The sequence below is a fragment of the Hordeum vulgare genome, chromosome 7H (assembly GCF_904849725.1).
Source record: "Hordeum vulgare subsp. vulgare chromosome 7H, MorexV3_pseudomolecules_assembly, whole genome shotgun sequence".
NCBI lineage: Eukaryota > Viridiplantae > Streptophyta > Magnoliopsida > Poales > Poaceae > Hordeum > Hordeum vulgare.
The window spans coordinates 213,213,653-213,226,714 of record NC_058524.1 but is presented as its reverse complement, the minus strand read 5'-3'; positions in this window follow the sequence as shown (position 1 = coordinate 213,226,714).

Sequence of the window (13,062 nt, the reverse complement as noted above, 5' to 3'; positions counted from 1 at the left end):
AACTTGTACTTAAACTGTTTACATTGTTAGTTACTTTCCCCTTTGCATGTTGTGGTTTTGTACCTTGCATGTGGTTGTATATGTTGTGCTTCCAACTTGCTTATCTTGAGTAATCAAGTATGTGTATGTTGGTTTGCACATCATGTACATGTGAGTCTTGTATTTAGCCTTTTTGCATCTTGTTTGTATCTCTGTTGGCTCTTGTGAGAGATTAATGGATTATCCCATTGTGGGTGAGTGATGTGCTTTGCACACCTCACAATACTATAAATGTGTATACCTGGGGAATACCACTTAGTATTGATACTTCAAGATTATCTAGTTTCTATGTGGTATGTCTTACTCATGAGAAATTCAAATTCTATATGGTCCATTAATTATCTCTTGTTGGTTTTAATTTTCCACTTGTTAATATTGTTGGGTTATCACATTATGGGGGAGTAATATGCTATGTGCATATTACAAGCCTAGAAAATGTGTACATTTGAGGTATTGCCACTTAGTGTTGATATTGTGAATTATCTTGTTCCTAGGTGGCACGTTAGCTCTACAAATGTCATTTGCTTGCATTTTATGGGTAAAGATGATGTTGGATATATTTGCAATCTACCAATGAGTATTATTTCCAAAATACTTCTTGTCCTTGACAATTGGTATTCTCATCATGTGGTAGGAACTACTAATCGTATTTACATTGGATTTTGTGTTTCATTTGTCTTCCTTGCCTCTTGTGGATCTATTTTAACATGTCTAGTGTTTTTATAGATATAGAGAAAGTGATGATCCCATCATGTGCATTTTGTATTTAAATGCAAATTCTATATAATGAACATCCCTTGGGGGAGCTATCCTATTTTCTTTAGAACACTCTCTTTATTCACCCATCATAAAATTTTGTGATTCCCATCAAGTGTGTGTTGAAGGGAGGAAAGTCTTGCTCTTTATGATGCTTTGTGCCATCATGAAAATTTGTCGAGGGTTTGGTTTGTTGGAACCTAGCTCTCTCTTAGAAACTAGATACCTCGTGTTTGTTTTCCTTCAATTGGTATCTTGTTTCCTTTTATTTGGCATGTGTCAATGGATATCTCATTCCTTGAGGTATCTTTTCATTGATATCCTTCAAGTGATAGTTTTTCGTTTGGTATCTTATTATCACTGGATACCTTGTCTTTTGGTGTACTATCAACTTTGCGTTGAGTTGATTCTTGAAAGCCTTGAGCATGCATATTTACTATATATAGCTTCTTTTGCTTGCTTTCTTTCTTTGACCCAATATATAGGGGAAACTCCACCTTGTCATAAATTGGCTAAAGTGTGCATGAAATTCAAATTCATGTCTATGTGCACATATGTATGTGGAGTTTGTCCTATGTATTGTTGGTTTTCTAACTCTTTGGTCCCAATGAGCTTGGGCACCATTTTGTTTGTTTTGTTGTTCCAGTAACAATTGGAGATGCATTGGATGCTCGGCTCACCTATAAGGAAGGTGTTGAGACCATGTGATTATTGGAGCCAAGTTAGGATTATCAACGAACAACTATCTACTACATCAATCCAATGTTGTCTCGGTAACAAGTATCTACTTCATGCATTCATTTCTTGCAAAGGCCCAAACCTGTCTTTTCTTTTCCAGGTTGCATCATGGCATGAATCTCTTGATTCGTTCTTGTAGTTTTGTTTCCTTTATCAAAGCATCCGAACGATGATGTCTTACTGCTAGTTGGGATGTCTTTGATGTTCGTATGTTGGAAGTTCATATTGTACAATAAGAAAATATTAGGACATGTGCTATGCTTCCAAGAAAAGATCTTATTGATATATTTATGAATTCATTTTGGATATCTTGTTTGTTCCTTCTTGTAACCATTTTGTGTGTACCACTACTGGAATTGAGAATTTTGCCTTCTGCCTTGCCTTTGCCGTCTGCTAACGCATGGCAAAGGCACTCTTTGCCGTCAGTTGGCACAGTGCTCACGGCAAAGAGGTGGCTGATGGCAAAGGTTTTATTTGCCGTCGGCCACCTCTTTGCCGTCTGCTGGCGGACGGCAAAGGAGCCCTATGCGTACGGCAAAGGGTGGGCAGACGGCAAAGCCCCCCCCCCCCCAACGGCCAAACCCACACCCCCACCCACCCCGCCCCTTTGCCGTCCGGCACCCTCCCTTTGCAGACGGCATAGGGGGCATGGCCCTAACGGCTCCGGCGCCTCTAACGGCTCCCACCCCGCACCCAATCCCTGCCCGCTTACCCCCCTCTCTCTCTCTCGCGCGTGTCGTCGTCTACCACCCCGCCGCCGCCGTAGCTCCCCTCCCCAGCCACCCCGCACCGCCGCCCACCCGGCCGCCGCCCCCTCCCACCTTCCACCCGACCGCTGCCCCCCTCCCACCTCCCTCCTGGCCGCCGCCCCCCTCCCATCTCCCTCCCAGCCGCCGCCGCCGCCCCCACCCTCCTCCCTCCTGACCCCCTCGCACCCCCCCGGCCACCGCCGCCCCCTCCCACCTACTTCCCGTCCTCCGCCCCCCTCCCACCTCCCTCCCAGTCGCCGCCCCAGCCTCACCTCCCTTGTGTCGGCGACCCCGATGCCCTCCCCTCCGGTAAGTTTTGCTATATGTTTACTGGTGTGTACCATGTCATTTGAGATAATTTCAAGATCTTAGAAATTAGCTCCAAGCTTCAAAATTCCAGCAAACAAATATAAAGATGAAATTATTCATTTAAAATTAGCAAGTTGTGAGAGGAAGGTTTGCATAAATTAGACAATGATGTAGATATAGAGGGTTTTCGCATCTGTAGTAGTTTTCATAGGAATTGTGATTACGTATGACTGTTATATGGCGCACAAATCAGTCATATACTCATTATTGTGATGGCATATACCGTGTTTGTGAAGTGCGAGCAGCAAACAACCTGAGTGGTTTTCTTCTTATTTGTAATGAAGTTCTGATGGATGAATTTCTTTAAAAATCCTTAGAATGAATTATTAAACTCTTGAAGACTACGTAACAGTTTGACATATTTTTTTTCACTCAAAGACTATTCAATTACTTTTTCACCCAATGACACCCAATTGGCCTTAGCCGGTCCAATTTGGCCGACCCACCTAACATGGTACCAGCCTAACTGCATTATACATTTCATCGGTGGTATAGCTACCCCTCAATTTTTGTGTGTGTAATAGCTCTAATTAAATGAAATTGTATACTATAATGTATATAGGTATAATTGGTTTAAAACACTGTCGAATACAAATTTCTTCTCTAGACTATCTCATGTGCTTATTATGGTGGATGGGGCAAGTAAAGTTTTCTTCGTAGCCAAGCACATATCATAACATGGAGTATTAAAGGTTCTCTCAGAATATGTGACAACTTTTATTGACCCGTTGCAACGCACGGGCATATGTCCTAGTAAATAGAAAAAGTAGAAGAAGAATATGTAGTTTAGTGCTAGGTTTAGTTTTTTTTTTTCTGTTTTTTATGTTAAATTAGTTAGTTAGTTTATGGGGAGTGCTACGCATCCTCCGGTTGATCTTTTAAAAGGATCATCCGGATCACAAGCCATTAGATCTGTAGCATCGAACGATCGGACACGCCTCCATTATTGCAACATAGGCATTGTTGCAAAATTATTTCTGCAACACACGTCTTGTTGCGGAATTATTTTTGAAACATACGTCTTGTTGCTGAAATGTTTCCAACAACTGTTTGTAGCAAAAATTTGCAACTGAGATTTTGTGGCATTTTTTCCAACTCATATCTTGTTGCAGAAATAATATCCAAAAGATGTTTTGTTGGAAAATATAAATATGTCGTGGACCATTGCAACATCGCATATGTTTCTGAAACAGAGCTTCTGTTGCATAAATATGTTCGACAAAACATGGTGTGGGTGACCTTATTTCAACGCGTGTCAGGCAAAAAAGGTGATAGACGCGTTCGCTAAGATCCGTCGGAGGATGGCAAGCATTTTCCTTAGTTTATTACGTAGAAAAAGTAGATAGAAAAGAAAAAAATAGATAGAAAAAAAACTTAGAAGAAAATAAGAGAATAATAAACTAGAAGAAAAAAGAAGAAGAAGAAGAAGAAGAAGAAGAAGAAGAAGAAAGAGGAGAGGAGGAGAAAGATAAAAGAAAGAAGAAGAAGAAGAAGAAGAGGAGGAGGCGGAGGAGGAGGAGAAAAAAGACGAATAATAATAATAATAATAAGATGATCAAGAAGAAGAAGAAGAAAAAGAGGAGAGAGGAGAAGAAGAAAGAAGAGGACCCTGACCCCCGACCCGCGGCCCCCGAGCACCGGCGCCCGACGCCACCAACCCCCGACCCTCGACCCCCTACCTCCGACGCCACTGACACCCGACTCCCGACCCTTGACACCCGACACCACTGACCCCCGACAGCCGACTCTCGACCCCCGGTGCCCGACGCCACTAACCCTCGACGCCTGACGCCACCAACCCCCGACCCTCGACCCCCGACCCCCGACGCCACTGACACCCGACTCCCGACCCCCGACGCCCGACACCACTGACCCCCTACGCCCAACTCCCGACGCCCGACACCACTGACCCCCGACCCCCGACCTCCAACCCCCGACTCCCGACCCCCGACGCCCGACACCACTGACCCCCTAGACCCAACTCCCGACGCCCGACACCACTGACCCCCGACCCCCGACCTCCAACCCCCGACTCCCGACCCCCGACCCCCGACACCACTGACCCTCGACCCCCGAGAAAAAAGACAAATACAACATCAACGGGTATCACTTTCGTACCTTTGGCAAAGAGCTATCTATGCCCGACCTAAAGACTACAAACTGTTCTGTATCTGCTATCGGCGAAGGAGACACCGAGTATTATGGAAGAGTTGAAGCAATTTATGAACTTCTATTCTATGGTGAAAACCCACCGACCGTCGTAGTCTTCAAATGTTATTGGTTTGAGCCGAGGGAGACTAGAAGGACTCATGAACATATAGGACTAGTCGAAATCAACCAAAACACCCACTTAGATGTTCCCGATGTCTATATTACGGCTCAACAGGCGACACAAGTTTTCTATCTCCGTGGGCCTGCCAAACTGATCCAAATCTCAAAGGTTGGGATGTCGTTTATGAAGTGCCACCACATTTTAGACCACCTACTCTCAATGAAGAGGATTATGAACCTCACATGAACCCAAACACATATGAAGGAGAATTCTTCCAAGAAACACGTATGTCCAAGAAACGTTTCAAGAACCGCTCTACTTCACCCTAGAACATTGAAGTAGACAGCGACGGTGAATCCGTCTTAACCCCTGAGCCCGAACAGGAAGAGCTGGAACAAGAAGAGGTTACTGTTGCGGATGACCTGTAACTTCTTGACCGATTACATAATGGTGGCCTTCCACATGTTCTTCGTGATAGTGATGATGATGATGCATTTATTGATGATAGTGATGGTCATGATGCATTTATTGACCCCGGAGCATATATAGACGAGGACGATTGTTATTAGTTCATGTCAGGTATTCAACTATTATACTCTATATAAATTTTGAGTTCATCTTAGGTATTCAATTTTTATTAGTCATGTTGGTATTTATGACGATGATACACTTAAATTATATACATTTTATTACTCCTGTTGGTATTTATGTTGTACTAATTTCATTTACTCTTTGTCATGACAGGTGTTGAAAGACGGTGGGAAAGGGTCGAAAGCACTCTGCGGCTGCTTCTTCGTCGGCGGGTGATGGGATGGGTACTTCCATTCCTGCCTCGCCTCTTCGGAGAGTGTTGCTCTCTACTTTGCAAGGAGCGCCCCCCGTGAGAGGAGGTCGACCCCCCGCGAAGCCGAGAGGCACTAAAGGTACACGTTGTATTCATGTTGGTATTTATGTTGTACTCATGTTGTATGCATATTGGTATTTATATACATTTTATTACTCATGTTGGTATTTATGTTGTACTAAAGGTACACGTGGCCGCGGGAGAGGTAGGGCTACACGGTCTCCGCCACCACCTCAAGCTGATCCACCTGAGCACAGGACTTCTAGGGTGGATTCGTCTGAGGTGGAGGCTACACGGTCTCCGGTTCACGAGCCTCGGGTCGACGAGCCTCAGGTCGACGAGCCTTCGACCCACGAGACTCGTGTCCCAGAGGCTTCCTTCCAGGCGACTCCGGAGCAAAGCAGGGATGAGGGTACGTCCCAAGAGACCCAGTGGGATACTTGGCCTAAGCCAAGTGGCCATGCTGGTAGCGACGAGGAGCTGGGTGAGGGGGCTACCGTCTACCAGCGTGGTAGTTCGGGGCTCCCGCTCATGCCAGCGACCCCCGAGCAGAGGTGGTCGATTAGGCCAAATGGGGACAAGTAAGTTAATTTACTCTTATTTAACCTTTTGCCTTCGTGTTTTCTCAAATATCTAATGTTTTGGCTTTAATTTGTCATACTGTAGGGGTTGGATTGTTGCCAAGGGTGTCCGCAAGCCCAACAGCGTCCTTGGTGTTCTTTGCCGTCAAAACTTCCCAGGGTTTGTTAAGTTGCCCGGTCGGGAGCGAGAGGTAGGAATGACCTGGGAGCACTACTTGGGTGCCTCGGACCCGCCAGAGGTGGAGATCGACGGTGTTTTGTGTGACAAGAGGGCGGACATGGTGATCCGAAAGTTCTGGGTAATTTCTCTTTCACACAATTATAAATCAACCATAGATATTTATTGTACTAATCGGTGTTGTCTCGTTTGTAGACCTACTACAGGTGTGAGGAGGGATACGAGGAGGACGCGGCAAAGGTTATCGAAACCGAATGTTGCCGCCTACTTCAATACTTTCGGCACGAGGCTCGGGTGCAGGCTGTTCGAGACTACTATGCCACGCGGCGTATTAGGCTTGACAAGGCGAAGTACCGTGATGCTAAGATGGAGAAGGAGAATTACATGAACGTAATTACATATTATTAAGGCTTTCTAGTTAGTTTCCTTGATTTGGTTCTTACGCTCTCAAATTTCTCTTTATTAACTTAGGTGCCCCCGAGATGGTGTGTGGATAAGATGGATTGTTGGGAGGCCTTGGTGGATCAGTGGTGCTCCGAAACGTGGGAGCCCAGCCACAACAACGCCAACGAGAGGCGTGGCAAAATGGTTGGCGTGCCACACCATCAAGGGAGCGTCAACTTAATCCAATTTGGCGAGAACTGGGTATGTGGTTTGCTTCATACCTCATGCAATTCATTCTTAATGCTATCTTGAGCCCTTTACCAATACAATTTTCCTCTCTCTCTCTTTTAGGCGCGTCACAATAAGACGGAGGCGCCACAGATGTACGACCTGTATGCGATGGCCCATACTGCCTCGTACAAGAAGGTCAAGGCATTCTCTGAGTCTGACCTCGACCATCCAGAAAACTTCACCAACATCTCCTCCCACGACAAGCTCGTGAAGTACAGAGATCACGGGAAGGCGAGGAAAGGGGAGGACTTTAACCCGAGCGAGGGGCCTATTGATCCAGAGCTGGTGATGATAGCTGGCAACGGGAGGCCCCATGGCTCGATCGCCATTGGAGACGACCTTATACGTTGTCCTAGCTCTCTCCGGCAGATAAAGGCACGTCAAACGAGCTCTTGTCCGGAGATAACACGTCGTCCACGGCCAGTCGAGCTCTCCATCGAGGTTAGTTTAATGGACGCAACTATCTTTCCGCATTATGTTGTGCGTTGGAACCAATATGATTACATTGCTAACAATGAGTTGTGTTGTAGGCTGCTATTCAGAAAGAGAGAGAGGCAATGCAGGCGGCTATGGCGGAGAAGGATAAGGAAATTAGGGAGCTAGAGGATAGGACGACTGCATTGGTGGAGGCGGAGAGGGCACGGAATGATGGGTCTACCAGGGCCATATACGAGCTCTTCGTGGTAAGTTTCTTCTTCATGTTATTTCAAATCTTGCATTTGAATATCCGTTTCATAAATAAATAAAAAGTTTGACTTGTCGAAACCAAATGTACAGTCTATGTGCGAGAAGAACGACCAAGTCCCTCCGCCGATGCCAGTCATTAACGTGGCGGGGACGATGAGTTTCATTTGAGTGGAGTGATCTTAAGAATGTCCTCATGCTAACTACACATTGCAAACGATGTTTGGTGCAGAATATCTTCCGAAACGCATCGCACGACCCTTCTACAGTCGAGCCTTCTCCAGGGCAGCCTTCTCCAGGTGAAACAAGCCAGAGCCACCGTGCTTGACCCTAACTTAGGTATGTTATTTCTCGTGTTTTAATAAAACATAGCTAGATGACATAATTAGCTTAGTTAGCTCCAAAATGACCTATTTAATAAAAAATGACCTATACTTAGCTAATTATCCTCGAAATGGTATAATTAGCTCCAAAAAGGCATTCTTAGCCAATTTAGCCCGAAGAAGGCGACAAGAGGAGGAGAAAGAGGAAAAATGAAAGGAAGGAAGAAGAAGAAGAGGAGAAGAAGAAGAAGGAGAGGGAGGAGGATAAGAAGAAGGAGAAGGAGGAGAAGAAGGAGAAGGAGCTCCTCCTTCTCCTTCTTCTTCCTCCTTCTTCCTCCTTCTCCTTCTCCTTCTTCTTTTCTTCTTCTTCTCCTCTCCTTCTCCTTCTAGTCGTCCTCCTCCTCCTCCTCCTTCTTTTAATACTTGTTCTCTTTCTCTTCTTCTACGTAGCTTAGACTCATCAAAGGAAGGCTAAATTGGCTAATTATCCATCTAGATGACATAATTAGCTTAGTTAGCTCCAAAATAACCTATTTAATAAAAAATGACCTATACTTAGCTAATTATCCTCAAAATGACATAATTAGCTCGAAAAAGGCATTCTTAGCCAATTTAGCCCGAAGAAGGGGACAAGAGGAGAAGAAAGAGGAAAAATGAAAGGAAGGAAGAAGAAGAAGAGGAGAAGAAGAAGAAGGAGACGAAGGAGGATAAGAAGAAGGAGAAGGAGGAGAAGAAGGAGAAGGAGCTCCTCCTTCTCCTTATTCTTCCTCCTTCTTCCTCCTTCTCCTTCTCCTTCTCCTTCTTCTTTTCTTCTTCTTCTCCTCTCCTTCTCCTCCTCCTCCTCCTCCTCCTTCTTTTACTTCTTCTTCTCTTTCTCTTCTTCTACGTAGCTTAGACTCATCCAAGAAAGGCTAAATTGGCTAATTATCCATCTAAATGACATAATTAGCTTAGTTAGCTCCAAAATGACCTATTAGAAAATGACCTATACTTAGCTAATTATCCTCGAAATGACATAATTAGCTCCAAAAAGGCATTCTTAGCCAATTTAGCCCGAAGAAGGGGACAAGAGGAGAAGAAAGAGGAAAAATGAAAGGAAGGAAGAAGAATAAGAGGAGAAGAAGAAGAAGTAGAGGGAGGATGATAAGAAGAAGGAGAAGGAGGAGAAGAAGGAGAAGGAGCTCCTCCTTCTCCTTCTTCTTCCTCCTTCTTCCTCCTTCTCCTTCTCCTTCTTCTTTTCTTCTTCTTCTCCTCTCCTTCTCCTTCTCCTCCTCCTCCTCCTCCTCCTCCTCCTTCTTTTACTTCTTCTTCTCTTTCTCTTCTTTTACGTAGCTTAGACTCATCCAAGAAAGCCTAAATTGGCTAATTATCCATCTAAATGACATAATTAGCTTAGTTAGCTCCAAAATGAGCTATTTAATAAAAAATGACCTATACTTAGCTAATTATCCTCGAAATGACATAATTAGCTCCAAAAAGGCATTCTTAGCCAATTTAGCCCAAAGAAGGGGACAAGAGGAGAAGAAAGAGGAAAAATGAAAGGAAGAAAGAAGAAGAAGAGGAGAAGAAGAAGAAGGAGAGGGAGGAGGATAAGAAGAAGGAGAAGGAGGAGAAGAAGGAGAAGGAGCTCCTCCTTCTCCTTCTTTTTCCTCCTTCTTCCTCCTTCTCCTTCTCCTTCTTCTTTTCTTCTTCTTCTCCTCTCCTTCTCCTCCTCCTCCTCCTCCTCCTTCTTTTACTTCTTCTTTTACTTCTTCTTCTCTTTCTCTTCTTCTACGTAGCTTAGACTCATCCAAGAAATGCTAAATTGGCTAATTATCCATCTAGATGACATAATTAGCTTAGTTAGCTCCAAAATGACCTATTTAATAAAAAATGACCTATACTTAGCTAATTATCCTCGAAATGACATAATTAGCTCCAAAAAGGAATTCTTAGCCAATTTAGCCCGAAGAAGGGGACAAGAGTAGAAGAAAGAGGAAAAACGAAAGGAAGGAAGAAGAAGAAGAGGAGAAGAAGAAGAAGGAGAGGGAGGAGGATAAGAAGAAGGAGAAGGAGGAGAAGAAGGAGCTCCTCTTTGTCCTTCTTCTTCCTCCTTCTCCTTCTCCTTCTTCTTTTCTTCTTCTTCTCCTCTCCTTCTCCTCCTCCTCCTCCTTCTCCTTCTTTAACTTCTTCTTCTCTTTCTCTTCTTCTACGTAGCTTAGACTCATCCAAGAAAGGCTAAATTGGCTAATTATCCATCTAAGTGACATAATTAGCTTAGTTAGCTCCAAAATGACCTATTTAATAAAAAATGACCTATACTTAGCTAATTATCCTCGAAATGACATAATTAGCTCCAAAAAGGCATTCTTAGCCAATTTACCCCGAAGAAGGGGACAAGAGGAGAAGAAAGAGGAAAAATGAAAGGAAGGAAGAAGAAGAAGAGGAGAAGAAGAAGAAGGAGAGGGAGGAGGATAAGAAGAAGGAGAATGAGGAGAAGAAGGAGAAGGAGCTCCTCCTTGTCCTTCTTCTTCCTCCTTCTACCTCCTTCTTCCTCCTTCTCCTTCTCCTTCTTCATTTCTTCTTCTTCTCCTCTCCTTCTCCTCCTCCTCCTTCTTTTACTTTGTCTTCTCTTTCTCTTCTTCTACGTAGCTTAGACTTATCCAAGAAAGGCTAAATTGGCTAATTATCCATCTAGATGACATAATTAGCTTAGTTAGCTCCAAAATGACATATTTAATAAAAAATGAACTATACTTAGCTAATTATCCTCGAAATGACATAATTAGCTCCAAAAAGGCATTCTTAGCCAATTTAGCCCGAAGAAGGGGACAAGAGGAGAAGAAAGAGGAAAAATTAAAGGAAGGAAGAAGAAGAAGAGGAGAAGAAGAAGAAGGTGAGGGAGGAGGATAAGAAGAAGGAGAAGGAGGAGAAGAAGGAGAAGGAGCTCCTCCTTCTCCTTCTTCTTCCTCCTTCTTCCTCCTTCTCCTTCTCCTTCTTCTTTTCTTCTTCTTCTCCTCTCCTTCTCCTTCTCCTCCTCCTCCTCCTCCTCCTCCTCCTCCTCCTTGTACTTCGTCTTCTCTTTCTCTTCTTCTACGTAGCTTAGACTCATCCAAGAAAGGCTAAATTGGCTAATTATCCATCTAGATGACATAATTAGCTTAGTTAGCTCCAAAATGACCTATTTAATAAAAAATGACCTATACTTAGCTAATTATCCTCGAAATGACATAATTAGCTCCAAAAAGGCATTCTTAGCCAATTTAGCCCAAAGAAGGGGACAAGAGGAGAAGAAAGAGGAAAAATGAAAGGAAGAAAGAAGAAGAAGAGGAGAAGAAGAAGAAGGAGAGGGAGGAGGATAAGAAGAAGGAGAAGGAGGAGAAGAAGGAGAAGGAGCTCCTCCTTCTCCTTCTTTTTCCTCCTTCTTCCTCCTTCTCCTTCTCCTTCTTCTTTTCTTCTTCTTCTCCTCTCCTCCTCCTCCTCCTCCTCCTTCTTTTACTTCTTCTTTTACTTCTTCTTCTCTTTCTCTTCTTCTACGTAGCTTAGACTCATCCAAGAAATGCTAAATTGGCTAATTATCCATCTAGATGACATAATTAGCTTAGTTAGCTCCAAAATGACCTATTTAATAAAAAATGACCTATACTTAGCTAATTATCCTCGAAATGACATAATTAGCTCCAAAAAGGAATTCTTAGCCAATTTAGCCCGAAGAAGGGGACAAGAGTAGAAGAAAGAGGAAAAACGAAAGGAAGGAAGAAGAAGAAGAGGAGAAGAAGAAGAAGGAGAGGGAGGAGGATAAGAAGAAGGAGAAGGAGGAGAAGAAGGAGCTCCTCTTTGTCCTTCTTCTTCCTCCTTCTCCTTCTCCTTCTTCTTTTCTTCTTCTTCTCCTCTCCTTCTCCTCCTCCTCCTCCTTCTCCTTCTTTAACTTCTTCTTCTCTTTCTCTTCTTCTACGTAGCTTAGACTCATCCAAGAAAGGCTAAATTGGCTAATTATCCATCTAAGTGACATAATTAGCTTAGTTAGCTCCAAAATGACCTATTTAATAAAAAATGACCTATACTTAGCTAATTATCCTCGAAATGACATAATTAGCTCCAAAAAGGCATTCTTAGCCAATTTACCCCGAAGAAGGGGACAAGAGGAGAAGAAAGAGGAAAAATGAAAGGAAGGAAGAAGAAGAAGAGGAGAAGAAGAAGAAGGAGAGGGAGGAGGATAAGAAGAAGGAGAATGAGGAGAAGAAGGAGAAGGAGCTCCTCCTTGTCCTTCTTCTTCCTCCTTCTACCTCCTTCTTCCTCCTTCTCCTTCTCCTTCTTCTTTTCTTCTTCTTCTCCTCTCCTTCTCCTCCTCCTCCTTCTTTTACTTCGTCTTCTCTTTCTCTTCTTCTACGTAGCTTAGACTTATCCAAGAAAGGCTAAATTGGCTAATTATCCATCTAGATGACATAATTAGCTTAGTTAGCTCCAAAATGACATATTTAATAAAAAATGAACTATACTTAGCTAATTATCCTCGAAATGACATAATTAGCTCCAAAAAGGCATTCTTAGCCAATTTAGCCCGAAGAAGGGGACAAGAGGAGAAGAAAGAGGAAAAATTAAAGGAAGGAAGAAGAAGAAGAGGAGAAGAAGAAGAAGGTGAGGGAGGAGGATAAGAAGAAGGAGAAGGAGGAGAAGAAGGAGAAGGAGCTCCTCCTTCTCCTTCTTCTTCCTCCTTCTTCCTCCTTCTCCTTCTCCTTCTTCTTTTCTTCTTCTTCTCCTCTCCTTCTCCTTCTCCTCCTCCTCCTCCTCCTCCTCCTCCTCCTCCTTTTACTTCGTCTTCTCTTTCTCTTCTTCTACGTAGCTTAGACTCATCCAAGAAAGGCTAAATTGGCT